The following is a 26,689-nucleotide window of genomic DNA, read 5'->3' as shown; positions in this document are numbered from 1 at the left end:
AAACCAGTCACTTGGAGCATTTCAGGAAGTTAATCACTTCCTAAGTGAAAAATTATCTGATGAATAACTATGACAAAACATGCCTGGATATAATCAGCTCTAAAAAACTGACAAAAATTGAGAGCCATACTCTCCTTTATAAAATATATACCCGTGTAGTTCTGTCATTCAAATCACTGGATTGATACATCAAAACATTACACTGGATTATACACATATACTAACAGATTTTTTATCCTAAAACTGAAATTAAACAAGAAATAAATGTAAAGATAATCCATATTTACTTATGTCATATATACATAAATAAAGGTTTTACATTTAAAAATAATTTTAAATAATGTTCATGAAAATAAAATAAATTAATATGGAAAGTAGTCATCCCTTGTCTCATTCTTGCTTTTGTGTAAATTTATTCCCCAAAAACATTACTTTTAAAATTCTCCAGATATATTTTCAGGTACTTAATTCCATTTTTTTATTTGCTTATATGTTTATTTTTATTTATTTATTTATTTTTTTGTAGAGACAGAGTCTCACTGTACCGCCCTCGGGTAGAGTGCCGTGGCGTCACACGGCTCACAGCAACCTCTAACTCTTGGGCTTACGCTATTCTCTTGCCTCAGCCTCCCCAGCAGCAGGGACTACAGGCGCCCGCCACAACGCCCGGTTATTTTTTTATTGCAGTTTGGCCGGGGCTGGGTTTGAACCCGCCACCCTCAGCATATAGGGCCAGCGCCCTACTCACTGAGCCACAGGCGCCGCCCTATATGTTTATTTTTTAATTTAGATTTTAGACATTAGTCATTGACTTTCTATTATACGTGATAACTGAGGGTTTGAGTTCATTTTAATGTTCTTTACACACACAGATGACACGCACATTTTGCCTCCCCCATACTTTATTCTTTTTTTTTTTTTATTGTTGGGGATTCATTGAGGGTACAATAAGCCAGGTTACACTGATTGCAATTGTTAGGTAAAGTCCCTCTTGCAATCATGTCTTGCCCCCATAAAGTGTGACACACACCAAGGCCCCACCCCCCTCCCTCCTTCCCTCTTTCTTTCCCCCCCCATAACCATAATTGTCATTAATTGTCCTCATATCAAAATTGAGTACATAGGATTCATGCTTCTCCATTCTTGTGATTCTTTACTAAGAATAATGTCTTCCACGTCCATCCAGGTTAATACAAAGGATGTAAAGTCTCCATTTTTTTTAATAGCTGAATAGTATTCCATGGTATACATATACCACAGCTTGTTAATCCATTCCTGGGTTGGTAGGCATTTAGGCTGTTTCCACATTTTGGCAATTGTAAATGGGAAGAATCAACATTGTTAAAATGTCTATACTTCCGAAAGCAATCTACCTATTCAATGCCATTCCGATCAAAATACCGACATCGTACTTTCAAGATTTGGAAAAAATGATTCTGCATTTTGTATGGAACCGGAAAAAACCCCGTATAGCTAAGGCAGTTCTCTGTAACAAAAATAAAGCTGGGGGCATCAGCATGCCAGATTTTAGTCTGTACTACAAAGCCATAGTGCTCAAGACAGCATGGTACTGGCACAAAAACAGAGACATAGACACTTGGAATCGAATTGAAAACCAAGAAATGAAACTAACATTTTACAACCACCTAATCTTTGATAAACCGAACAAGAACATACCTTGGGGGAATGACTCCCTATTCAATAAATGGTGCTGGGAGAACTGGATGTCTACATGTAAAAGACTGAAACTGGACCCACACCTTTCCCCATTCACAAAAATTGATTCAAGATGGATAAAGGACTTAAATTTAAGGCATGAAACATACTTTATTCTTCATAGGATATTTATGCAATATTTTTGCTTAAAATAATAGTCAGTATTTACATTATATAAGGCCAATCCTCATGAATGTGAACATGAAAGTTTTTAAGCTGGTTTGCTCAGAATAAAGCAGGATCTGGACGAGCCACTATGCGTGTAAAACTCAGTGAATGCCTCCTCAGAAAATTAAATAACAAATGGGTTAGGAAGAAAACATCCTCAATGCAAAAATATCTCCTTTTTAATTTTACATTCTCATTGGTGGGATACAAGCAATAAATAAAATAATATGCTATACAATTTATTGAACAGTGATACTTTTTATGGAGGGATAAAGTTCCGACAGGCACAGAAAGTGTTGTCAAGATGACATGTTAAAATGATTGTCAGTAAGAGGAAGCAGAAAAATGGCACTTAAGAAATTAAATGTAGTGGATAAAGAAGTGAGCCATAAGGATATTTTAAAGACATGTCTTTCAGGAAAAGAGAATAGCTGGTGTGCCCCTGGTATTTTGAAGAAAAATCTGACAGGCCAGTATAGCTGGAACAGAGTGAGTTACAGAGTGAACGGAAAGAGATGGTGTTGAAAGGGTCACCAGGGAAAGAGATTGGGTAAGACATTTTACATAGGGTCACCATAAAGTCTAGGTTTGTCTAAGAAACTCCCAGTTCACACCTGTTGACAAATGTAATATTGACTATAGTCCTTTTTCATTTTCAAAGGCATCTTAGTTTGAACAATAAATCTATGGCTGCCTTATTAGTAAGACAGCCCAGGCTAGGAAAGTCAAATACAAAAGAGCAAATCAAACCTTCTGATAATGTAAGATGAGGCTTAAGAATTGACTTTTAGATATATTATGAATGCCACTGGTGATCTTGGTAAGACAGATTTTTAGAAGTTTTAAGGAAAAATAACTTTTGGAATGGATTCATGAGAGTGTAAAAATAAGGCAACTGTAAATGATGTAGGGAAAACATTTGATAAGTGATTCTGGGAAAGGAGAGAGTGAAAAGAGTTAATATCCAATTTAATAGAAATAACAGGATTATACATCGAGATCCAAAGGAAAAAAATATAACGTTTCAAAAAAAGTGGAGGCAGGTTTGGCTGGAACTACATTCCTACACATGCATAATGAAACAAGGTTGAAGAGCGAGTAAAGGCAGGAGAGCATTCATTCATATTAACAGGAGGTAAGTCAGTAAAATATATGGCAATGACAGGGAGGTCAAAACATGCACCAAATGTAGTCTTTTCATTGGTGAGAGAATGATCTATGTGTATTTTATATATAATAAATTATATATACAAATTAAAATTAAATATTTTTCTGAGAATATATTCCTTCCATAAACAAACAAACAACAAAAAAAAAAAAGTAAAGAAAAAATGAGGAGGGAGCAACAGTGACATATATGGAAAAAAGAAAAGAAAAAGCAAATCTCAGCCATAAATCTAATCAGCACAAAATAAAATAATTAGTAATTTAAAAATAACTAAAATACTGTGAAACAGTTAAAAACATTCAGTTTAAAGCTCTTATAGGTGACAAACAAATTAAAAATGAGAAAGATAAAGAATAGATGTATATTGGAAAAAGACACCACTGTGTTTCAAAAACACTTCATAGACTTCTCCTCCTTCACTCCTGGTGAACTGATTATTTTCCTGAATTTTACATTCATCTTTTTCCTTTCTTTTAGGAGTTTCACCCTTTCTTGTATAAATCCTGAAAAAAAGTACTTTGCTCTGGGAAGAGTGGGTTAGATTTGTAGCCTGATCATAAGTAATTACCTTCACATAAAGTTGATGTAACAGATTTAAATATTACTAAGCATCTCACTTAGTCTAAGTCTGTCTTTTTATACAACCTCAGAAAGCAGCTTTGAAAATTAAATCAGTTAATGTACATAGGAAAAACTGATATAAAGAAGAATATGATTATTTTTATTATGTACATTATTTTATGACAATGATTAAGAAGTGAAAAACAACAAACTACTTCATGGACACTTTATAAATTGCCCACATTTAATTCTGACTTCTTTAATTATATATGCATTTAACTTTAAAGTTAGTTTGGTAAATTTTCACAGACTAAATGAAGTAATTTTCTAAAAAAAGAAAAACGTAAAAAAAAACTATACTTATTTTAACGTGGAATGAAAATTTAGAAAAATGAATATTGGGCGGCGCCTGTGGCTCAGCCAGTAAGGCGCCGGCCCCATATACCGAGGGTGGCGGGTTCAAACCCGGCCCCGGCCAAACTGCAACCAAAAAGTAGCCGGGCCGTTGTGGCGGGCGCCTGTAGTCTCAGCTACTCGGGAGGCTGAGACAAGAGAATCGCTTAAGCCCAGGAGTTGGAGGTTGCTGTGAGCTGTGTGAGGCCACGGCACTCTACTGAGGGCCATAAAGTGAGACTCTGTCTCTACAAAAAAAAAAAAAAAAGAAAAATGAATATTTTTTGACATGAGTTATATAAATAATTATCAAATGCTGAAAATTAACATGCTAAAATTCAGGTGATTACTGTAAACACTAATTTTAAGAGTTCCATCCTTGATGAAAGAGGAAGAAGAGGCCCTCGTGGTCTGGATGTGTCATCTGTGGAACCTGAAGGAGTGAGCAGCCTTGAGTCGTCCCTTAGATCTAGGTGTGCCACACCACCATTTGTCCTATTACATTAAGTCTTTATAATTCTGTGATTCTTCAAGATTTCATAGACCTATTTTTAATGACATGATGTACATCATTTGTATATGAGGACTTTTGTAAAAAAGACTCAATTTTCTACTTAATTTTCCACCTTTTTAGAACTTCATTTTGAGACATATTTTCCAAACACAGGCTTCCCTGACAGATTACCCCATTAGTGCCCAGCAGCTCTTCTCCTCAGTTGAGTCTGACCTCAGTGTCCTCAATCTTACCAAAGAAGCAGAATAGTAATGCTAATAGTAGTATTGATAAGAGATACATTAATAAGCATCAAGTAATTATTTACAATATTAATAAGTAATATGTCTAACACTTAAATCTATACTTGGTACCCCGTTTCCCTGAAAATAAGACATCCTCCGAAAATAAGACCTACTTACAGGAAAGCTAAGACGTCCCCTGAAAATAAAACCTAGCGTATCTTTGGGAGCACACCTTAAAATAAGACACTGTCTTATTTTCAGGGAAACAGGGTAGATACAAATTTGTGTGTGTCCAGATTATCAGAGGAGTCAGAAAAAATACTGATGATCTGACACTCAAGGTTGAATCAAAAATGAAGACCGGAGTATAAAAACATGAGATCAGTGTCACCCTGAAATAAAATGCATCTCATCCAAAGGTTATATTTGGGAGCATACAAGGAATGGAACTGAAATTTGGGACATACACACAGATCAGGACTACCTCTGGTATGTCCAGAGAACAACGGAAGAGGTTAAGGTTTTATTGGGAAAAGAATAAGAAATGATCTTGTTGGTTAATTTTTTTTTCTTTTAGAAAATAAATAAAATATAATTGTCATTAGCCAACATTATCAACAGATATGTTACAATTGTAAGTTGTCTTTAATTTTAATTTTTCATTATAAAAATACTTTACCCATAATTTTAGGAACAACTGAAATATGCTAATTTTTCATCCTCTGGGGATGTATTTTTTCTTGGCATTTAGTAATTTATTTTTTTCCTTTTGGTGAAAAAGAGAATATATCAGCCATTATCTCATTTTTCAACTGAAACCTGACAGATACCAACTCATAGAGCATTTTTTTCCTAGCATTTTTGATTTAAAATTAAAATCAGATGGTCATGTGAATGATAAGCAAGACCCAAGACACCAAAACTGGTCCCTTTAGCACTATAATCAAGACAAGAAATGATGGCATTCACTAAAGTGCATTATCTGATTAATTATGCTCAAGGCATCAGTTAAATTGGATCTAGTCAGATAAAGCCAGACATAGAGTCATCCAATTCAGCTATTAAAAGATTGTTAAGTACATTTACTAATGTGATTTTGTTTGAGGAGCCAGCTCTCCGTTCAGATATTTTAAAGTCTAGAAACTTTTTCATTCATCCCTCAAAACGACAGAATGACCAATAAGAGTCAAAAAAATAGAAGCTTCCGAAACCAGGAGCCAGTTAAGCAGAAGCAGCTTCCTTTGAAATAAGGACTAACCCAATGTGATTACAGGTTTGGAGTCTTTCTCAGCAGTCTAGATGAGATAAGTTTCTTCACTATTAGTTTATTGATGCCAATTTGCTGAGGTTTTAAATATTTTATTCCATTTTAATGTTTATTTTATAATGTTTTTAACTGTAGTGTATTTTTAATGTGAGACTCAAAGGAGGTCTTTTTAATTTAATTATTAATTATAATAAAGGCATAAGGAAATATCCACAATGAAAGGATAAATTAAGAATTTATAATAAGAAAAAAATTGCAGTAGTCTATTGATCATATGAAAAGATAACGCACACTATTTAGAAAGAAAAAAGATTTGAATAGGACAAGATGTCAAGAACATAACTTTCAAAAATTAAAATATTAAAGATATTTTTAAAACTAAATATTAAAAATATTTCTAAATCTAAAACTTCAGATATAAAGTCCCTGCCGTGTAGGACAAAACAAATCAAAATTGAGCAATCACTATTAGTACTGTTGGTCATACATATCTTTTTAAAATCTATAATACAATTTTTTTTTTTTTTTTTGTAGAGACAGAGTTTCACTATACTGCCCTCTGGTAGAGTGCCGTGGCGTCGCACGGCTCACAGCAACCTCTAACTCTTGGGCTTACGCGATTCTCTTGCCTCAGCCTCCCAAGCAGCTGGGACTACAGGCGCCCGCCACAACGCCCGGCTATTTTTTGTTGCAGTTTGGCCGGGGCTGGGCTTGAACCCGCCACCCTCGGCATATGGGGCCAGCGCCCTACTCACTGAGCCACAGGCAATTTTTAAAACATGTAAGTAGGCACTGTCTGGACTCCCATTTGGCCTGATTTCACTTTAGAGCCTTAAACATAAAATAATATTCTAAGTATAGCTAAAATGATCAAGGAATGGCAACTGAGTTGGCTAACCTTTCCCTCATCTTTTTAATTTAACTTTTAAAACGATTAAAATATTTGATGGCTACTGGGAAGTTTTATGAGAGGTGCCCTGTTGAGTCGTGAGTAGCTGCAGCCAGATTGGGAACAACTAAATCAAACTTAAGGAGCAGTAAAATTCAAAGAAGCCCTGAGGGGCCAGAGTTTGGGTAGATGAATAGTGAGAATCACAGCAAGAAGCGTAGCAAACACCAGGCAGAATTGTTACAACAGATACTGAGAAATTTCCCATAAGGTAGTATGATCAATGGGAAGAAACACGGGCTGTGGAGAACCAGTGGCCAGTGCAATTAACAGGACAGCAGTTAAAACACACAAGGGGTTAGCCATATCTACATTAAACTAACTTTTTAATCTTAGTAGAAGGTAATATTCTTTTGGGTGCAGGGTCATAGATCTTTCAAATCACATTGGTTTAAAAATTAATGAGCAAAAAAGGGGATAGGATGGGCTGTGGGCTTGGTGTGATCAGACGGCCAAGACTGTGAATCACATCCAAGTTGTTCTTTCTTTCTTTTCTGCAATTATCTGTGTTGGCTTCATCCTATTGCTGTTCCTGTTGGGGTTAAAAAATGACAACTAGAGCATATATTCTTTTTTATAATATTCTTCAGGAGAAGAGAATAGCATTCCTTTAAACATGTAACCCTACAAAACAACAGCAAGGAAAATTTTTCTCTTCCACTTACTGACTCAACTTAGTTCAGGGGAACCTCAACCAATTAACTTGTTAGAGAATGCCATGTGTTCATTGTCCTGGACATATCAGAAGTCTCCCTCTGAATGTGGAGATAAGGGAATAAGTGAAAAAAAAATGAGTTTTTGAAATAAAGAATGAGGGAGGTGGTTAGGTGCCTGACAAATGTGAAAAACTGACTTGCTTTAGTTAAAAATAGGAACACGCCCTTTTCTAGAATTTGGAGAAGAATGTGATGTAAGTAGTAGGGGGCATTGTGACTATTTGCTTAATAATGTTTTTTGTTGAAATGTGGTGAACATGGGCACAAATATGGCTTTGTCATTTTTGAGACCTTCAAAAATCTCTAGCCTTACTATAGACTTATTTTCTTCATTTCTTCATAGTGAGAATCACAGCAAGAAGTGTAACAAACACCAGGCGGAATGGTAACAGCAGATACCGAGACTTTCCCATGAGGTAGAATAATCAATGGGAGACAGAAGAAACATGGGCTACCGAGAACTAACGGACATACTATGGACATAATAACAGCACCTTTATACATTGAACCATATACTGTATGCAGAACCATGCGTGGCTCATTGAAGGGAGCTATTTTTATTGTTATTTGTATCAATGTCCCTGCCCTGTTTGTGTCCATTGTTGTTACTCTGTTGTCTGATTTTAGATCAACCTTCACAATATGAAAACTCCGATTATGTTTGGGAGGGTAGGTTCCAGGATATAAATGCAGAAGGAACGATAAAGGTTTGAAGAACAAGTTACAATCAAGGACAATTTTTAAATCTTTATTGTTATAAATAGTGTTTAAAATTAGCATGATGAAAAAAAGCTTTACTCACGGACGAATATGGTAAAGAGGGCAAAGACAATCAGGACAGAGACGTGCAGTTAGAGATCCTTAGCACCTGTGAGCGCCTCGTCATCGGGCACGTGTAAAATGGGCTTTCTGAAATTCTACATCAAGTTCACTACATTATTCAATATCACATTTAATGCACCAAACAATTTCTCATAATTTCATTTAGTTTTCTAGTGCCTATACATTTATTTTTATTTAGATTTTGACTGTTCAGCAAAAAATTATTGACACATGGAAGACTTGAACATTAGTAATAATTTCTCCATTAGAAAAAATTGTATTTGGAAACACTAACAAATGCAGATCCCCACTTTTTGAGGAAACTAGTAATTATTTCACAGCCACTGATAATTTCCTACAGCATCACAAGCAGAATATATGTCTACTTTATGTGATATAACTTTGCCTTAGCTCAGTGACGAATCCTGGGTGGGCAGAAAAGGAGACCAGAGTAAAGGAACTAGAGCACACAGCCCCCAAATCAGCTTAAATTCTGCAGCTAATGTTTCTGAGATCAAGGTAATCAGAACACACTTGAAATCATAGGACAATAATAACGCTATTACAGTGATAATTACTGATTAATCACATATGCCTAGATATGAGTCTGAAGCCAAAGTAGAACTTATTTTGTGATTATTTTATGAGATGGGAAAAAATCTAAAGTGAACGCACATCAATGATTTCATTTGAAATCATTTACAGATATCTACTCTCATTACAATCCTTGCTTTCCTTGAGTTCTAGGATTTGCTATATTAGCAATATTCAGCAATTTATATGGTAAAGAAGTAAGGTTAATTTATATGGTAAGGAAGTAAGGTTAATTACTCAGGAAAATTTACTTTCATAGACCGGGTATCTCATTGTACTTCTATGTTAAAAGCTATTTATAGCTCGATGGTTTATCCAATAAAAAAGTCTTTAAGTCATTCAAACACAAAAGTATCACACAGAATGGAAAGTACTGCTGCTTTCAGTGAGTCTGTATTTACCATCTACCCGTTTCTAAACCATTTTTACATAATGTCTACATGTGTATGGATTGTAGATGTTTTTAAGAAAAGCCACAGTAGAGAAATAGTTTCTTGTAGTCCTACTTAAACCTAAGAATAGGGAGAAAGGGGAAAGGGAGAGGAGGGAGGGGGAGGGAGGCGGAAGAAGGGGGACTAATGGGATTACATCTGTGGTGCATCTTACAAGAGTATATGTGAATCCTAGTAAACGTGGAATGTAAAGGTCTTAGCAAAATAACTAAGAAAATGCTACAAAAGCTATGTTAACTAATGTGATGAAAATGTGTCAAACGATCTATGAACCAAGTGTATGTGCCCCATGATCATACTAATGTATACAGCTATGGTTTAATAAAAAAATAAAATAAAATAAGAAAAAAAAAAGAGTGAAAGGAAGAAGGTGGCAGAGCTATAAGGGAATGTGCACAGCTGTGTCCTGTGACCCGCAGAGAGCGCCACAGCTCATTGAGGCCTCTGAAGACAAGCGTTGTGCCAGTTTCCTATTGCAATATCAGCCATGCCTCTGCAAAGGTCTTATGATCAAAAAATATTGTTTCCTGTCATGGGTCTTCAGTCTCCCTTCAGTTTCTAATTCAGGCCTGTTTACATTGTGCTCTGTGGCAGCGGTCCCCAATTTTCAGCTCCAAGTTTCATGCAAGACAATTTTTCCACAGACCAGGGACAGGAGGTGGTTTCAGGATGAATCAAGTGTATTACATTTATTATGCATCATATTTATATTATTATCACATTGCCTATATAATGAAATAATTATACACCTCACCATAATGGAGAATCAGTGGGAGCTTGAGCTTGCTTTTCTGCATCTACACAGTCCCAGGGCTAGCATCACCACCTCAGCTCCCCCTCAGATCTTTAGGCGTTAGATTCTCATTAGGATCGGACAAGCGAGATCCCTCAGGTGCGCAGTTCACAGTAGGGCTCAAGCTGCTAGGAGAATCTAAAGCAGCCACTGCCCTGACAGGAGGCGGAGCTCAGATGCTAATGGAGCCATGGAGAGGGCCTGTACATACGAATCAAGCTGGATTACCGGGGGCGCTCACCTTCTGCTGGGCATCTGGTTTCCAACAGGCCACAGGCCAATATGGGCCAGGGGATTGGGGACCGGAGCTCTTGGTGTGCCCTTTCTGCTATACATGTGGTAAAGCCTTACCATCCTCCATAGCTACACGTCAACCATCCTACTAAAGAAAAGAGAGTGGTGGTGAGTATTTGGCCACTGTAGGTTTTGTCACAAGTCATTATTAAAATACTAAGTTAAAGTTACTTACCATGTGAATACCTGTAACAGTCTTTGTTAATACTATGATTTTAACTCTGCCTGTTATATTTTAATTCCAGGTAAACTTATATGTGCAGTTCTTCAAATCGGGGTAAAAATATGTATATATTTGTGTTAACTTTATCACCTATTACCTTGGACCACAAATGTGCCTAAAACATATCTTAAGAGAACACATTAAAAAAAAAAAATTAAATGAATGACTTCATGGTAGAAGAGTGTCATATTTAAATACGGAATCAGGAGTCAGGATTTATACCCCAGTTTTGGCATTCACTATATTTGTAACCTAAAGCATCTAAACTTCTCATATGGGTAAATAGAAAAGAGTAACACCTTTTACTGTTGTTCTAAAAATTAATAAAAATGTCAAAAATAAATAAAATAATTCATACAATGAGCTTAGCATTCCGTAAATGATGTGTTTACTACTATTAATGGTCATTTTATAATAATAGTCATAAAGTTTTTAATTTTGTAGACTTTTTTAGTATTTTGCTCTAGACTTGCTTTAATTTATTTAGTCTGTTTCTCCTAGTCACAAATAAATTATAATTAATTTCTATAATAAATTTAGTAAATAGCATTCTAATAAAATATAATCAGTAAAAATAAAATATAAAATATTTCATGTCATCATTTTAAATTTGAAATAGATATTGTTTGGTTACCTTCATCTCTCTCCAGTGGCGTGGCTACTTGGAGGCACCTATGTATTCCTGCTGTCTTAGCTCCTTTAGTGTTGTTACAACAAAATACCTGAGACTGAGCAGCTTATAAAGAAAAGAAGTTTATTTGGCTTACAATTCTGGGGGCTGAAATTTCATAAATGAAGCTTAAGATTGGGCATCTGCATCTGGTGAGGGCCTCAGGTTGCTTAAACTCACAACTTAAAGTGGAAGAGGGGTGGCCATGACAGTTTGTGCCTGTAATCCCAGCACTCTGGGAGACCAAGACAAGTGGATTGGCTGAGCTCACGGGTTATGGACCAGCTTGATTCAGAGTGAGACTCCCCTCTAAAAATAGCCAGGCATTGTGGCAAGGCCTGTAGTCCCAGCTATTCCAGAGGCTGAGGCAAGAGGATCCCTTGAGCCCAAGAGTTGGAGGTTGCTGTAAGCTATGATGCCTCAGCACTCTACCGAGGGCAACAAAGTGAGACTCAGTCTCAATAAATAAATAAATTAATTATATATATATATAATAAGTGGAAGAGGGGCCTGAACACAAACAGAGATGATATGGCAAGAAAGGAAGGAGGTGGAGGGGAGGGTGTGAGGCACGTTTAAACACTAACTTGTGGGAATCAGTAGAATCTGCTCTCTCTAGACTCCAGACAGAGAGAAGGAAGACTTTAATCCAGTCATGAGGGATCCATGTCCATGACTGAAACATCTTCCCCAGGCCCCATGTCCCATCATGACCACATCGGGCATCAGATATCGACACGAAGCTTAGATCAAATATCAAATATTTACACCATAGAAGTAAGACAACCTATTCAATGTCCCAAAGATATTTGAATAAGCATAAGCAACACATCATTGGGATCACTATGTTAGACTTTTTTAAAATTAGTATTATTAAATATATATAAATAAATCCTCGTTCAAGGGTATCAAGTAAATAAACTGACTAATTGATCAGAGAGACCTAATATGATGTTTCCCTATCTTCTTCTTTGGAAGTTTCGATAATTTAAAAGTAAATAGTTCTATCAAAAATGCCAGATAGCATAACTGAAATTATATTTCCAAAAATGAAACTGTACATTTTTAAGGCTTGAAATAACTTAACATGAAATCATGTATATGCGTGTTTCTTGACATCTATACTTTAACTCAGCCTTGTTTACTCAGCCAGCATGATTCCAGATTTTGGCTTTGTAGTGAAACCTTACCCTATTATGAATCATAAATGCATTCAGAATGTTCTCCCAAATTTATTCTCAATCTCTTTCCCTAATTTGCTTATTTTATGGATTTTTCATTTGTGAAATAAAAAGTTATAAGAAACTAAAATCAGTACTGAGGCTATAGAGGCAGAGGAACTCTCTTTACAGCCAGAACCAGCCACTATACAAACTCCTCCATAGAAGAGCAGAGCTACAAATTTGCGATGTGGTTAATCAGGCTAAAGGTGGCCTGCTAAAATAAAATCTCATATAATTTGTTTGTGAATGTTAGCATTGCCTTTGATATAAAAAGAGATGGATTCTTTCAAGACCCCTTCACTTATTCTTTTATTCTTGCATCCAGTATTGATAAATACCACCTGGACAGGAGCACCTTTCTCGAGAACCTGTGTGGAGAAGGGGAATGAACCAGAGTGGAAGAAATGGGGATTGAGAAAAATAAAACACAAGAGAAGACACAGAGATGAAAGAAAGATGGGTCGGGAGGTCTACAGCCGATGGCTACAGCCAGCCCCAAACACAAAATCAGCTTTACTTTATACTATCTCCACAGGGTTGTTCACGGGGAAGTAGCATAGCCAAAAATCCATATTTTTGGTCTTACAGTATGATTAGAAAATGTAAATAACTTTAACAAAGACAAATCATCCTGTTAATAGTGTCTTCGTTAACATATGTTAAGAAGTAAAAAGGAAAAGATCACAAGGATCTCTGCATAGTTCCTAAAAATTAACTAGACAAAGAAAGAGCTACTTGACTTCTGGCAGAGGGAGCATAAAGAAAGAAATATGGTTGTTTTGGGAAAGGAGGAGAAGCAGTTGAGGGTTCATTCTCTGAATGTTCCCCAGGCTACGGGGGCACTGCCACCTCACTGCCCACTCTCCACACACATTCTTACCTCAGGGACAAAACCAACATTCCTTTAGGACATCACAACTTATGCAGTTCAGCACTTAATCATATGGCCACACATTCTAAGATTTAGTTCCTTTTCCTATAAATAAATTAAATATATTACAGGGGTATTTGCGAAACTTGGTAAATGTAGAATGTAAATGTTTTGGCACAGTAACTGAGATAACGCCGGAAAGGCTATGTTAACCACTGTGATAAAAATGTGTCAAATGGTTTATGAAGTGAGTGTATGATGCCCCATAATCATATCATTGTATACAGTTATGATTTAATAAAAAAAAATAAAAAATAAATAAATATTTGTGCACCCCCCAAAAAAAAATAAATAAATAAATTAAATAGGACTTATTTAAAATTGAATTTGGCAATTTACAGAAGTAATATATAAAAAAAGTCTTGTGAAACCAAGTTCTATACACATGAAAAGTGTCATTTTTCCTATGATATTAGACAGTGATATTTTTATGCATAAACATAAAATACATCCTGATATAAAATCCCAAGCACCAAGAAAAGAAATGCCAGAGAAGCAGAAGAAAATAATTTGGAATAGAATTAATTTTATTCTTCTCAAGTTCTTAAAATTTTATCCTCTGCTTTTTTATATGAGACTATAGTGACATTCTGCTGGGCTTCTTCTTGCAATTACTTTGAAGTCAGATTATGTATTCCTCATTTGAAATCTATATGCTTGTGTTAAGATGAAACACAGCTACCTTTGAGAGTAAAAAACGATATATATAATGTGGAATTCAGTGCTAGATTCTTTACTGTTAAAGCTCTTTTCTTCATATGGAGAAGTCTACTGCAACTGTCACATAAACTCATAATGTGCAACTATACATTCTGTGACATCCAGACAGACATGTGACATGTAGACAAAAGAGAACTATCAGTAAATTGGTCCATTTCAAATTCAGTGATTCTGTCCATATAAAGAGACAGAACTGTGACATGGACACATGGCTCATTACACAGGGATTTCAGTTTAGCCTGTCATTGATTCATGAGCAGGTTAAAACCTCTTCTCTGCCTTCAGTTATCTTCATATTGTCCCTATAATAATAATAAAAAGAGAAAGAGCATAGAAAATAAAGTATGTCAAGAATGGAGGAAAAAGTATCCAATGTACTCAGCCCTACTATGAAACTAATGTAGGGCTTTCATATGAAAGCTATAACCCAGTTATAACCTAAGAATATGGGGAAGGGGAAGAAAGAGGGGAGGAGGGCAGGGAGGAGGATGAGTGGAAGGAGGGTAGTTGGTGGGATCACACCTGAGGTGCATCTTACAAGGGTACATGTGAAACTTACGAAATGTACAATATAAATGTCCTAACACAACAACTAAGAAAATGCCAGGAAGGCTATGTTAACCGGTGTGATGGAAATATGTCAAATGGTCTATAAAACCAGTGTATGGTGCCCCATGATTGCATTAATGTACACAGCTATGATTTAATAATAATAAAATAAAATAAAATAAAGAAAATAAAGTTGTCACAAAATGCAGACAAGAGGCAGCTCCTATGATTTGAATTCATTGCTACAAAAATCCACGTGTTGCCAATGTGATGGTAAAAGAGGCTGTGCCCTTAGTGGGATCAGAGGTCTTCTAAAAGAGGGCTCAGACAGCATGTTCCTGGCTCACCCCTCTACCTTCTGCCATGCAAGGATGCAATAAGAAGGCCTCACCAGACCAGAGGCCAGCACCTTGGTCTTGTACTTAGCCCATAATTGTGAGAGATAAATTTCTATTCTTTATTTATTACCCCTCCCAGGTATTTTGTTGCCGTAGCACAAAACAGTCTAAGACAGCATCCCATTACAAATTCTACTAAGGAGAAATGAAATTCTGAAAACAAACAGACAAATAAAAATCCAAACCAAAAAAATACTTGTTACTTAAAAAAGTAACTGCTGGCATTAAAGAAGTTCAAATCTAACAAATACTTGGTATGTTTTCTCATTACACTAAAATCCTCTTTTTAAATAAACTAACAGTCATGAATACCAAAGATGAGAATACAAAATTGTTTTGCCAATCCAATCAGTTGTTTTATGTATTTAGTAAGCTGTAAGGAAATAATATCCCTGTTACATCTTTGCTTGCTTTTACTCAATATCATTAAACAAGTTTGGCTTCAATAAGTCTTTCCTTACTATACACACTCTCCTGAAATCCAAACATAAAATAGGACTAGAAATAGGACTAGCATGCGTTGTCTGTATTGAACTGGCAAGATAGTCATCCCTTAACAGTTACCGTACCCTGGCTGTTATCTCAGAGCACATCTTCATATGGCAGAAGAGTTCTTCTTTCTACAACCCACCTTACTACCTGAATTCACTTAATTAAGCAACTGAAAGCAAACAGGACTATAATTCTCAATGATTACATCCTTCTCCTTAAGCTAATAACTTTCATGCCTTTGCTAATATAACTGAGTAAATTTTCAGTTCCTTTTTTGCATGCACATGTGCACAATTTCCTTGATTTTTTTCTATCCTTGAGGAAAGTTTTCAGCCATATACCAAATAATAAAATGGAGATTATGGAGATTTAGTTTTAGTCTAAAATATTTTATAAATAAAGAGTTATTTGATTATCATGATAAAGCAAACTACATAGCGAGTAGCGTGTTAGTCCCTTTTTTGTAGGAAATACCCGAGGCCAGGTAATATACAAAGAAAAGAGGTTTGATTAGCTTGTGGCTCTGCAGACTTTTTAGAAGCTTTACATCAGCGCTGGCAAGGAGGAAGGTGAATTCAGAATAGGTATGTCACAAGGCTAGAAAATGAGCAAGCGAGAGAGGTGGAGGTGATGGCTCCTCTAAACAACCAAATATCCTGTCAACTAACAAAGAACTCACTTACTATTGTGGGGAGGCCACAGAGCTATCTTGAGCGATCTGCCCCCAGGACCCAAACCTTCCCACAGGCCCCACCTCCAACATATCAACATGAGATCTGGAGGGGCCAAATATACAAACTATATCAGTTAATCTGAGTAATTCATATTCTGGCCTCTTATTCTTTTTAAGTGTAAAGTAAGTTTGCCTCATTTATTTCCCTTCTTGCCTTGAGTAATACGTTATCCTGGGCTGTAAGAATTCACAAGACATTCGATAGCTCCAGAAAGCATCTTAACGAATAGCCACTTTAGTGTCCATCTCACATCCCCCCCTTCTTCTGAGACTACAGATAACTCATCCCTTCAAGTATCTTCGTAACACCACTGTTGGGGAGTTTCCCTAAATTCACCAGGGGCTATGCTGTGATTTGGGGAAGCAATTTAACCTTTCCAAATTAATTTAAATATGGATAAAATGAAATATTAATAGTGCATAAGTAAAAATTTTATTGTGAGAATCAAATGGAATGCTTCCAATATTATTAATTTATTTATTCCTTCAACCCAAACTGCATTTCGGGCAGGGCACTAATTCATGCTGTGTCTGAGTTATTTTTTCAGGAATTCCTGCACTGTCAAATTCCTACTGATGACTGTCCTTTTCTAGTGGAAAAAGTGTTTCATATATATATGCAAGAAGCTGTGAACTGCTGGATAACAATTCTTCTTTCTTGTGGATAAACCAGGTCTACGTTGAAAGAATGAGATAATAAAATCAATTCAGAGAGAAACAGAGAATATTCTAGTGTACTGGATTTGTGCACCTGCTTTCAATTATTCCCAAAGCTCTGTTGAACAACCATGCTTCCTAAGTTGGTTTCCAATCACTTGTTGGATTCTCTTTGCTAATAAAAGCCTCTTTTTCCCCTAAGCAACACAAAAGGGACTAACACACTACCCACTGTGCAGTTTCCTGTAGTGAATTATGTCACTATTGATTAATAGAAGATATCAAGAAATATATATGTGGGAATTAAACACATTGAAACTGCTCATATAACAAGAAAAATCTGTTTCGTTGCATTGATCTATATATAGCAGAAAAACATTGGGAGTTTGGATCTGCAATTTCAGAGACTGTCAAGGGGATGGTATGCATGTTTTTGTCTCCCTCCAGAAATAATGTAAATAAATAACAACTCTTCTTTATATATTTATCCATAAATCACCAACTAATTTTGACAATTTATATTCCATTTGATATATTAATAAACACAAAAACATATATCTAAATTTTATCCAATGTTTTAAGTACAATGAAGGCACTTTGCAGTAAAAGTATATGCTGTCAGAATGCCCAATTGTCTCACTAAGAAGGAATACCCAATAAATTTTGAAAAACAGTTTAAAAACAAAGGGATTTTCTAGTCATACATTTTATTTTAGCATGTACACTGACATGTATAGAAATGTCACAAACTGAATAAGTGTCTTTTGTGTGTGTGTGTGACAGAAAAGTGGCTATGTGCTCTTTAAATTTGGTTTAAGAAAAATAATTTGAATGTGTGAGCTTGAAGAATCCAATGAAGAATTTGTTAGGTTGAAGCCTGTAACTTGATGTCATTAAAATTGGCCATTCGTTAATCACTATCTTAAACTCTTTGCAATCAAGAATAATCTAAGGAATGTAATCTCTAGATATTCCTCTCTTTTCAAGGTGTGGGGCTTGAGGAAAAGTGGGAATTGAGAATGGGTGTGGAATAGTAGCCAGGTAGGGCTGGGCCAACTCTCCGGGCCTGTGAAAAGACAGCCAAATGCCTTTTTCCTGTGAGTCTTCCTCAGAACAAACTCATCCTAAGGAAAGAGAGACTCAGCCATTTCGACATATGGGAGAGGTGAAGTGGAGTGGATATTATTAATCAGACTTCCTAGGTCCATTTGCCCATGTGCCATGTTGTCATGTAGTGATTTGGAATTGATCAATTAATAAATTTACAAGATGACTCATAACAAAATTAACAAATTATTTTATTTGAGAGGACTTTGAAGTTCTGAAATTGCCTGTTATTTCATATGTTACCAAGAAAAATAAAATCTTTTTTGATCGCAATTAATCTGACAATTATTATAGCAAAGGGAGATCTGTTTTTTCATATACTGCTTTTTTTTTTTCGCAGTTTTTGGCAGGGGCTGTGTTTGAACCCGTCACCTCCAGCATATGGGCCCGGCACCCTACCCCTTTGAGCCACAGGTGCCACCCCATATACTGTTTTTTCAAGGCATATCAGTCTAGAGTTTAAAATGATTTCACATTATCAATAATAATCTATATTTTACTCTCACATACCTGCTTTGTCAAGAATTTCAACTCCTGAATGAACTTCTTTATACGTGGTTTGTAGTAGGTAAACTCAAAAACAGTCCAATGCACTGTCTGCCATTCATTGGCACATTAACAAGTGGAAAATTGTATACTTTCACGATGGATACAAAACTTTACATAACTAATCACATATATATATATTTTTAACTGTACAAAAGCCAATTTAAAACCAGGTCAAAGCTCAGAAATAAAAACAAATCAGGAGGAATCACGCTACCAGACCTCAGTCTATACTATAAATGTATAGCGATCAAAACAGCATGGTACTGGGACAAAAACAGAGAGGTAGATGTATGGATCAAAATACACAACTAAAAGATGAACCCAGCTACTTATCGTAATTTGATCTTTGATAAGCCTATCAAAAACATTCAGTGGGGAAAAGACTCCCTATTTAACAAATGGTGCTGGGTGAACTGGCTGGCAATCTGTAGAAGACTGAAACTGGACCCATACCTTTCACCATTAACAAAAATAGATTCTCACTGGATAAAAGATTTAAACTTAAGACATGAAACTATAAAAATACTAGAAGTAGAGTGCAGGGAAAACACTTGAAGAAATAGGCCTGGGAGAATATTTTATGAGGAGGACCCCCTGGGCAATTGAAGCTACACCAAAAATACATTACTGGGATCTGATAAAACTAAAATTCATAATTGCTAAGTCATGGAAGAAGCTCAAGTGACCATTGACCCACAAATGGATTAATAAATTGTGGAATATGTACACCATGGAATATTATGCAGCCTTAAAGAAAGATGGAGACTTTACCTCTTTTATGTTTACATGGATGGAGCTGGAACATATTCTTCTCAGCAAAGTATCTCAAGAATTGAAGGAAAAGTATCCAATGTATTCAGCCCTAATATGAAACCAATTTATAAGCACCTGCACTTCCATATGAAAGCTATAACCCAACTACTGTCCAAGATGAAGTGGAAAAGAATAGGGGCAGGGGAGGGGAAGGATGGGTGGAGGGAGGGTAATTGGTGGGACCGTACCTAAAGTGCATTTTATAAGGGAACATGTCAAATCTACTAAGTGTAGAGTATAAATGTCTTGACACAATAATTAAGAAAGTGTGGTGAAGGCTATATTAACCAGTTTGATGAAAATATTTCAAGTGGTATATAAAACCAGCACATTGCACCCCACAAGTGCATTAATGTACACAGCTACGATTTAATAAAAAAAACAAAAAACAAAAAACAAAAAAACCTAGGTCAAAGCACATTGTGTCTTTGTGGTTAGGGTTTTTGTTTTTTCTTTCTTTCTTTTTTTTTTTTACCTTTCTTCATTCTTCCTTTGCCTTCTGTGGCATATTACTAAATTTTAGCCTTTATGTTTAAAAGAATATTATTAATTTCTATTTAATTTTCATGGGTAATTTTAAGAACAATAAATTTTGATAGGTTTATCTACTTCTACGTAAATTGAAGCAAACAAACAGAAAATATTCGGTCTTTTCAAAACAGGGCCCTACTTTCATGATTTGCAGTTAAGACTTTCCAAAATGTAAGATGTTAAGATGTGTTGAGTTAAATAAGAAAGGATGCTCTAGATACAAAATTAGGGGAAAGTACTAGAATTGCTGGAGTAATATAAAACAAGTGGAGTGGCTCAATCCTATCCTCTGTAATCTGCGTCTAGGATTCTGGGACCCAGTTTTGATTCAGTGACTTTATGAAAGCATTGTAAGCCTTTGCTAAATTGTAAAATTGGTAAATTGCTGTCTTATAGGACGGTTTATCAGAATTATATAAGGAAACATTTGCAATGCACATAGAGCACTTCCTGACACGTGGTAATTGTTATATTATTGCATGAAAAATTATAAACTGAGACTTTAAACGACTCATTCTGTGGCTTCATTATTCTGAGATAGTATTGGAATAGTGACCTAAACCTTAATTGATGTTAGAGGACACTCGCCTTAGTGTTTATGACCTGTTGATCCTAAAAACTTTGGCGTCACAGTTCTCTTTGACACTTTTTACTGTGTCATATATATATGTATATATACATGCATATATGATATATATGCACACATATATATACACATATATACATATATGTATATATCATATCATAAAATCATGTATATATCATATCATATATCATATATATATCATATCATATATGCATACTGAGTCATAGGTTACACATTTAATTCATCTTATTTAGACAAAGTTAAATATTTGTGTGTATGTTTGTGTACATTAAAAATGACATAAGAAAATTTTAAAATATTCTTCTTTATTACTTTGAAAACTACTGCTGTATTTTTATAGAGATAGAGATGTATAGATAGATGATAGATAAAAAAATACATAGATTTTATTTTTAATTTGACAAAATGTTACTAGAAAGAAAATCTCCCTGACTGTATTTTAGCAAAGAATCTTTAGACAGGGCATAAAATAAAAAACTGATACATTGAACTTTATGAAAACTCAAAACTTAGGGTCTAAAAATGCTTTCTGTCAAATAAATTTAAAAAATTAAGTTAAAAATTAGAAGAAAATATTTGCATATGTGTCTGAGAAAGGGCTTTTGTGCAGCATATATACAGAATCCTTGTACTTTTACATCTTCATAATTTAAATAAATCAAGTGTTGCTCAGGATATAGTGTTACAAGAATTTTTGTGAGAATGGAAGAAAGAAAAATCACTTTGAACAACAGTGTGCTGATTTCTGAAAATGAATCTGTGCTTTCTATGCGGCCCTGCATTTCCACTCTTAATTACTATTTAAGACAAAAAAAGGACTTTGGCACAAATATTCAAACTGAAAAGAACTCAGAAATCCATATATCATAAACTTTTTACCTATTTACCATCAATAAAATAATCAATTATATAGCAATATAAAGAAAAAAACTACTGATAAATTGAAGAAATAGACACATCTCAAAAACATGCTGATTTAAAGAAGCCAGGCATAGCATCAACAAGTATGCACTGTAGGATTTCATTCATATTCATTTATATTATCCTCAACTGACAGAAACTAGATCAGCGGGTACCTGGGACTCTGTGTGTGTGCACAAATAGGCAAAACAATGATAGTTCGTGTGACGGAACTATCTATGGAGACTTCTTGGTTAAGGTGGTAATTACATGAATATACATATTTGCCATAACCTATCATACTGTAGAGTTAAAATGTGTGCATTTAATTGTATATAAATTACACATCAATAAAATTAAAAAATAAACACATAAAAGTAAAAAGGAGAAAGCTTAAAAAAGCATTTTGAAGTTAAAGATGGTTATGGAAAATTGCAATTCAGTTTGAAAAACAAAATTGGTTTATATATATAAATTAGTATCTTGAAAAACAACTCATAAATTAAATAGTCTATAAAACAGTGTAAAGAATCATTATAAATAATTATACCAATTATCTGATTTGGAAAAGATTGTGTTTACATTTTTTTGTAGCTAAACAATGTAGTAGAGTTTCATCGGCTTTCAGAATTTACATAAATGAAATACTGTGTGTTCTCTTTAATAGCTTCTTAAATAGGACTTCATTATATTAATACACCACAATTTCTTCATCACTTCCATTCATGATAGTTATTTGGGTTGTTTCATTTTGAGGCTATCTTAAAGGCTGTTTTATGCATCATGTATATGACATTGGTGGAGGAGGTATTCTAAGATAAAGTTCTAAGAGACAAAGAACTGAGTCATAGGTTACACATTTACTCATTTACACAGGGGTAAATATGTGTGAGTTTGTGTGTACGTTTGTGTACTTTAAAAAAGACATACGGGGTGGCACCTGTGGCTCAAGGGAGTAGGGCGCTGACCCCCTGTGCTGGAGGTGGCAGGTTCAAACCCAGCCCCAGCCAAAAACTGCAAAAAAAAAAAGACATACAAATTTTATAAATATAATTTATTACTTTGAAAACTATTGCTGTTTTATTATGGTACATTAAGAGGTATGCTTTATGACTCATAATAGACAATGGCACTTGTAGTTTTGTATCAGTCTTTACTGGTTATAAGTTTATTTCTTGCTTTTTTTTTCATTTTTTAGTGTTTTCTAGTCTTAGAAAAAAATTACGACTGCTACTGCCTTTTGCAATATTCTCTTAATACTCAGTGATACCTTTTCTAAGAAGCAGATGCTCTTTTCCTAAAATACTCCATAGATTTATCCACAAGATATACAGGAGTAGGGAGAATAAGAATTATTGTTTTATTTTATTTTATTTTGTTTGAAGAAACTCTTCAGAAATAAAATCATATTAGCTTAAGTCAGTGTTCAGGCATGAATTATGATATTTTATAATATTTGCACACTATGCAATGTTTTAAGAACTGAGAGTGGAGATCATCCCTTCAAAGATTCAGTCCCAAAACCCCATACAAAACTTTATGATTTTAATCCAATAGACTTAAAAATGTAAAGGGACCAAAAAAAAAAAATGATTTGAATAGGAAAAACTGTAGTATTTTTTTTCTTTTCTTTTTTAAGACTGTGTCTTGCTCCATCATCTGGGTAGAGTGCAGTGGCATCTTCATAGCTCACAGCAACCTCAAACTTCTGACCTTAAGAGACCTTCCCACCTCTGCCACCCAGAGTGTTAGGATCATACATGTGAGTCACTGGCCATAATAATGTCTTTACTGATAGTCACAATAGAAAAGAGTCGAACTCACCTAAAGCCATGTTACTGCGAAAGATAAATCTTTTAATTTATAAAAGTAATTCTTAAGGAAACGTTGTCATGGTGCATCAGGTAAGAGTCACTCCAGAAAACAAAAACCATAATAGATATTTTAACAGATAATAAATTGTCTACATATGTATTGGGGGGAACATGGAGTGCAGAGGTATTGCAGCGTGATAATTGCACAAAGCAGTCGCCGTCCCAAGAATTGATATAAAAAAGAATCACAGACCAGGGCGGTAGAGCTGAGACCCAGACCTATGAAGAGTAGATCCTCATGGGGGAAGAAACAACTTGGAACTGAAGCATGAATTTTTGAAGAAGGGGAAGAGCTTGGTTGTTGCTTGTATTATCTTAATGAGGGTGAGGGCACAATAAGGCTAATTTGGGAAGTTTATAACTGGAAATTAAAACAAACTCCTGTTGCTTTTAGGAAAACTGGTAGTCTCTTCCATGGAGTCTCTGTACAACTTTCAGGAAAAGGAAGCGAACAGGAAGAAAGAGGTCTGCTTTCCTTCCTCAAAGCCTGTCAACCCTGGCATCACCCCAGCCCATCTGGCAGACAGGATATAACAGGTAACCAACTGGCAAAGGAAAATATGGTCGGTCTCACAAAACATCTTATAGAAGGACACGTTTGAAGTCAAAAGACTATAGTTAATAATCAACACACATTTAATTTTATAAAATCTCTCATCTCTAAACTAATTTTAAAAAGTACAATCATCATTTAAGTAACATACATATTTCTGAAGGATAAAAAGTTCATGTTTTTTGTTTGTGTTTGCTATTGACTGTAAGAGTATTCCTTCTCCTGAATGATTAAAAATACTCTTCCACTAAAAAGCAATGAATTACATGTGGAATTCACATTGAGTGTTTCTTGTACACACATAGATACCACAGCTGCAAGTCAGAGTCAGCTGTAAGTTTCTAAAAAGATAATCAGAAATTGTGAATGGACACAGCAAGGGGCTTCAAGGGGATGGTAGAAAAGCCTGGTCTGTAAGTAAGGCAGTGTGGAGGGCCCACAGACACGTCATGGGAACACTGTGACCGGCCTGGCCTGCTGAGTAAGGTGGTCAGGATGGCCCACAGACATGTCATGGGAATGCTGTGACCGGCCCGGCCTGCTGAGTAAGGCGGTGTGGAGTGCCCACAGACACGTCATAGGAATGCTGTGACCCGCCTGGCCTGCTGAGTAAGGCGGTGTGGAGGGCCCACAGACACATCATGGGAACACTGTGACTGGCGTGGCCTGCTGAGTAAGGTGGTCAGGATGGCCCACAGACATGTCATGGGAATACTGTACCCAGCCTGACCTGCTGACTAAGGCAGTGTGGAGGGCCCACAGACACATCATGGAAACACTGTGACCAGCCTGGCCTGCTGAGTAAGGCAGTGCGGAGGGCCCACAGACACGTCATGGGAACACTGTGACTGGCCTGGCCTGCTGAGTAAGGTGGTCTGGAGGGTCCACAGACATGTCATGGGAACACTGTGACCAGCCTGGCCTGATGAGTAAGGCAGTGTGGAGGGCCCACAGACACGTCATGGGAACACTGTGACCAGCACTCAGCAATTTTCACCAAAAAAGGGGAAAAGAATGTGGGTATGAGGTAACCCAGATAATCAATGAGCAATGGCAAAGGACAATAATTAATAATAACCAATAGAAAAGAATAAATGTGTCTGAGCACACAGAAAGACCAAAGAAAAAGTCACAATTTCAAATGGAGGAATGGAGACGTTTGTACCTCTATACTGCCCTTGGGTGGCGAGCTCTCTCTTCTCACTCATGCTAGGGACCCACTTCTAACTCTTTTTGGAAGTGGTCTAAGTTTCCTCATTGTTCATAACTAAAATTTCTCTTTGTTATATCATTGCCTATGGAAAGCTATTTCCCCTTCTGCTCATGCTGCCTGTGCTTCTTTGGTTTTGCTGTTGATTTTGATTCATTCCTACCTCAGGTGAACTCTCTAGCTCCACTGAGTAACTGAACCAGGCCAATTGCATTCAGGGAACTTGAGACCCCTGATCCCCAACAGAGATATAGGTGGTTAAATAATAAAAAACAAAAGACAAAATGGTTAACAACAAAAAAAATTATCTTAAATTGGTAATATAAAGATTATTTCCATATTAACTGCATCATTATTACATTGAAATTATTTTATTACTAAAATAATTACTTAGAATTCAATTGCTAAAAGAGTAGTGATTCATGCTGTGTGGTTGAATCCATCATCATGGATGCCAGTTGCATTTAAACTGCCCAAAATTGTTTAATTGTGAAGCATGAAATCCTCAAAAATTAAAATATTGTACCATGTGGCAAAATTATTTTTAATGAATATGTAGATGAGAATGAAATTCAGTACAATTTTGTCTTTAGGGAAGATGTGGAATTAGTAATAGACACATTGTGATTTTTATGTTATTATCATTACTCAAATAACTTATTCACATTACATATATGTCATAACAATTTAAATTATCTTACAAATTTACTTCACTTTGTTAATTAAATTAGGGTTCAGACAAGCAAAGACAGTTGTGTTTAACCCTTGGAGCGAAAGCAATAAAGCAATGGCATGATTTGGGCATGTTTAATTCCAATGACCCCAAAGTAAATAAAATAATTATTCATACCTATTTAATTTTAGAAGTAATGGTTAATTTTAAACATGCAGAATGACATGGTGAAATCCAAAAATGGGACCTTGGAAGGAAACTTAGAAAATTGTCCCAGGAAACTACCCACAATGCAGATGAGTTCTAGGTATTGTCTGATTATGCACAATTTCAATAAACTATTCAGCTAAGTCCTCGGTAAAATATCGCCAGATTTTCTTTTATCTACTTAGAGAAAACACCTTAATTTCAAAATTAAAGTTCCAAAGCCACAAATACTTGTTAGTCTGAAGAAACCTATGCTCCGTTCCCATCAATGCCCTTCCTCCTCTCCCGGGAGATGCGGCTGACGCAGCCCCCAGGCAGGAGCGTTTTCTTCTATCTAAGGGTAAATGTTCTCAGGTGGGAACCTTCTATTTCTGATCAGCTCCTATGTTGTACAAACAACAGATTGTGTTGTCTTTTTTTTTTTTTAAAGAATGTAAA

The 26,689-nt window shown here is 35.6% G+C and overlaps 1 pseudogene; it reads left to right on the top strand.

Annotated features, from left to right (window-relative positions):
- The first annotated feature begins 12,190 nt into the window (after positions 1 to 12,190).
- The window catches only part of LOC128564545 (serine/threonine-protein kinase N2-like), a 119,169-nt pseudogene continuing 104,670 nt past the window's right edge, over positions 12,191 to 26,689 (top strand).

This window comes from Nycticebus coucang, chromosome 14 (genome assembly GCF_027406575.1).
Source record: "Nycticebus coucang isolate mNycCou1 chromosome 14, mNycCou1.pri, whole genome shotgun sequence".
Taxonomy (NCBI): domain Eukaryota; kingdom Metazoa; phylum Chordata; class Mammalia; order Primates; family Lorisidae; genus Nycticebus; species Nycticebus coucang.
Note: the sequence above shows the minus strand (reverse complement) of the source record. Positions and strands in the feature narration are given on the sequence as shown.